We start from the raw sequence: 4,445 nt of genomic DNA on the forward strand, positions 1-4,445 counted from the left end.
TCCAGGTTAAGGGCATAAACCTGAACTTCGCTCTCACATTCCTCTTCATTTCTTCATTTCATATCTACCATCTTCCTCGGGCTAATTTCTTCATACCCAGTCAGATCCTTCTAACTGGGGCATTTTTTTATATATAGCCCAAATTTGGTGTGTTTTTCTTTGCCACTAAGCTCGACCATAAGCCGACTTAGTAGCAAAGAGGGGCATCTGTAAACACCCCAAATTTTCACTCACCTTCTTGACATCGCTCTCAATCATCATATTTCAGTTCTTCAGAAGCAATGAAGGGCAAAATAGTCATTTTTAAAGATTGAACCTGGCAGAAAGTCCTAAATTTTACTCTTGAGCCTCAAAATTTCTATATTTAGGTTCAGAGACATCTTCAAATTGCAAAATTTCAAAATCCTCTTTCTGGACAAAAAGTTAGAATTTCCAAGTCCGAGCTCAGAGTGACATTTTACTGAAACATGTCTTTTGCATCGCATTGCATGAACACTTTGCATCATTTCATTGCATAGCATGTCAGTTTGAGATCCAGAATTCCTGATTTTCAAAATCGTCAATCCATATTTGATTTTTAAACTTTTCAAAACCGATTTTTAAAACCCTGGGTATTCAAAATTACCAAATTTTCCCACTTTACCCCCAGGACTTTGAATTACAAAAAATTTTCTCAAGAAAACAATCTGGATATTTGGATATTGATTTTAAAGACTTTATCTCAAGACTTTTTGCAAAAGATTTTAAATCTCTTTACAAATTTTGTTTTTACATTTATCCATATTTTTGCATTGAAAACCCAATTTTTCCAAATTCTTGAAAATAAATAATGTTTTATCTCGTATTTTCAAATAAATGGAGCAGGACCCGCCTTTAAACTAGCACCATACTCAGATTCCCAGGTAAGTATCTTATTCTCAAGTGGGACCCACTCGGAGGTCATACCAATTTGCAAAATTTTCTTTTTAAAATTCTTATTTATTTATTTATTTATTTTAGTGGGCCCACACACATGTGGCACCCTATTTGAAAATAAAAAGATTTTACAAAACAAAATAAAACTTTATTTTCAAAAAGAATTTAAAAAAAAAATTGGCTGAGGTGGCATCTCCCATTTAATTTTATTCTTTTTATTTTTTTTATTTTTATTTACTATTCATTTTTTTTAAAAGAAACAGCCTCAAAACGGCGCCACAGCTGAACTTTCCTTAAAAAAGTTCATTTTACCTAAACCTTAGGTAAAAGAACCGAAAACTTTTGAAAAAAATGAAACCGTCCTCTTTTAAACAGTAAATCTTTCAAACTTAATGAGGCATCGGTTTCACATTGCCGAAATTTTCAAAAAGAGAGAAGATGTAACGGAAACTGGAGGAAAAGAAGCTGTGTTTTTTTTTTGTTTTTGGAAAGAGGCTGAATGTCTTTAAAAAGACCCAGCCATTGATCGATAGAAAGGGGGGGGGGGGGGGAAATCATGATTTTTTTGTCTTCTTGGGTTTTCGCAGGACATTTCTTTCCAGCAGCAGAGGAAGCAGCAAATTTTGGTTTTTTTTTTTTTTTCCTTCAGCCACAGGTCGTCCACCACCAAGTCTTCATCTTCTTCAGCCAACGTCTGCATCTCTTTCAGCCACAACAGGAGGTCCAGCGGCTGCTGCCCAGCCCTCTTTCAGCCCAGCCACACGGGATATACCAGATCCAGCATAAGACGCAAGCTGCTCCCCATCCTTCCTTCATCCTTCAGCCAGCAGAGATCCAACGTTTCCTGGTCCCTTTATTGCTGATTAAGAAGAGCTTTCAAGGCACAACCAAGGAGTGTGTGGTTCTCCTTTCCTCTTTCGTGGACTGACCCACCATCGAAGGAAACGCCCTTGTTAATTTCTATTGAATCAAGGTTGGTTGCAGAGGAAATCGCCAGATCCTGTTTAACATAGTTTTTTTTTTTATTTTGTCACAAGTGACCTTGTAACGTGAATTTTTTTTTTTTAGGAGAGCACAAACTCTTTTTCATTCCCCTGTATTCATTTTAGTTCATTCCTGTATTCTCCTCTCCCTTTCAGATCACCGGCATCTCATGCACACTGTAGAATTAATCTCTAATGTGCTATTCTGAATCATGAAATTCCAGATTTAAGTTATCTTCATATAGTATGTCTGTTGGGTTTCACTTATCATATGCATCCTGGTCTTTTATTTAGCATCCTGCTCATGCACATTATGCTAATTTAATGTCATCCATGTATAACATTTGTAACATAACTGTCATCGTAGGTTCATGCACACCTGCATATTTTTTTTTTTCCTACACATGGTTCATTTTATCACACAGTTCATTCTCTCATCATGGTGTATTGCAATATCATCTATCATTTATATACCAAATCCACTACCTTTTGTACATTTAATTAGGCTTTGAAATTCAATGAAAAATCATTTTCATAAAACCTGTTTTCTACAACAAAAAATGATTTTCTTCAATAGAACAAACTCCATTTGCTGCCATAAAACCTGTTTTCTACAACAGAAAATGATTTTCTGCAATAGAACAAACTCCATTTGCTGCCATAAAACCTGTTTTCTACCACAAAAAATGATTCTCTGCAATAGAACAAACTCCATTTGCTGTCATAAAACCCATTTTCTACAACAGAAAATGATTTTCTGCAATATAACAAACTCCATTTTCTGCCATAAACATGATTGTCTACTCCAGAAATTTATTTTCTGCAATAAGACAAACTCGAATTTCTGCTCCCCATCTAATGGTCGGTTAGGCTAAGCTGTTTGGAAAATTCAAATATAAACTTACCCTTCGGCCCCATGACTTCTGAAATTTAGTCACTTACACCATATGTTTGTATTTCATGCCTTTATTTTGATCATCTATATTGATTCCAATGCTTATTCACTATCTTGTATATCTATTTTAAATACTACCCATATTACTATTTTGTCTTTAGTTACTATAAGTCATTAGTTTATATCAATTTAACTGAATGACTGATATTAAGATGTTTACAGGGGAAATTGATTGACCCTCTTGATAAACTATAGGATGTAATGAGACATTCCCTTCTTCTGCAGGTACCCAGTCTTGATAATCGGTCATGTTCATGGATGGATATTTTTATATCCATTCATGATCTATAAACCATCTTTTGCATGCTTCATTGTTGATATATAGGGAAGCCCCATACCCGAATTTGTTGAAAAATATGTTATAATTTGGGAAATATGACTGTGTAAAATCCCCTACAGAAACAGTATATACCTGTATTTTTTTTTTTTGACTTTACCCATTATATGTAATTTCCATCAGTAGGTATATATTTCTTTTTTATATGTATATGTTTCTCATTATATGTATATATATATATATATATGTATACATATTGTATATCTACCTATATGTATACATATATATGTATACATATATATGTATATATGTATAGATATATGTTATGAACATACATATATAAATATATGCATATACTTATATATATATCCATATATCCTTTCATTGTACATTTACTTCCATATATGAGCATCCATGTATCTAATTTCTCATGTAAATACACTTCCATTGATACATATCATTTAGCATCAATTTTAGTAATACATATCTTTGTTGTATATAATATGTATATATATACCCTTTTTTTTTTTTTTGTTATCTTGTACTAACTCTCATTTTGCAGGAAAATCTAGAAGATGTTGATTCCTTGGCTCCATTTCAATTTTCTTTTACTTTATGTTATGCAATGTAACAATCCAATGTAAACCTTGGAATAAGATTTACTTTTACTGCTTAGATTAGGCCGCATCTCATATAGTTTGATTTCAGTAATATCCTGATTCTATGATGCATATATCTCAATTTTCAAAACCCGCCGTGGATGAACACGAATGGCACGTGCACCAACTCTTAGAGAGTTGATGAACTCGGTGGAGTCCATATTTACGGCCCTAGTCGGAATATGGACGAAACCCAGATCCATCATCTCTCTACCAGTAACATTGAGCCTACACTCTTAGGCTATCTTGAAAATGCACCTCATATTTCCAATGTTTTCAAAATATTGTGAATTAATTCAAATAAACCCTGAATATATTCATGGCCACAGTCAGAATATGTGAAGGATTTACTTTGGATTAATCCACATTTTTCCAACAAATTTTTCAGAAATATTTTCAAAAGTGCATTCATTCATTCAAACCATCTGCATCATTTGTTTTTCTCATGATTTTCTCAAAAGATTTTCATTTCATGGAATCGATTTTCTCAATAAACTATGATGATATTCGAAGTTGGATTTTCCAAATCAAAGTTTTTCTATGATTTTCCTTAAAATATTATTTTCTTAAGATTCTTTTCAAAGGAATTTCTCATTTTCTCAAGAATCCAAGTTGATTTTCAGATATTTCAAAAAAACCAGATTCTCAGGATTTCA

The sequence above is a fragment of the Nuphar pumila genome, chromosome 15 (genome assembly GCF_984573655.1).
Source record: "Nuphar pumila chromosome 15, dmNupPumi1.hap1.1, whole genome shotgun sequence".
Lineage (NCBI taxonomy): Eukaryota > Viridiplantae > Streptophyta > Magnoliopsida > Nymphaeales > Nymphaeaceae > Nuphar > Nuphar pumila.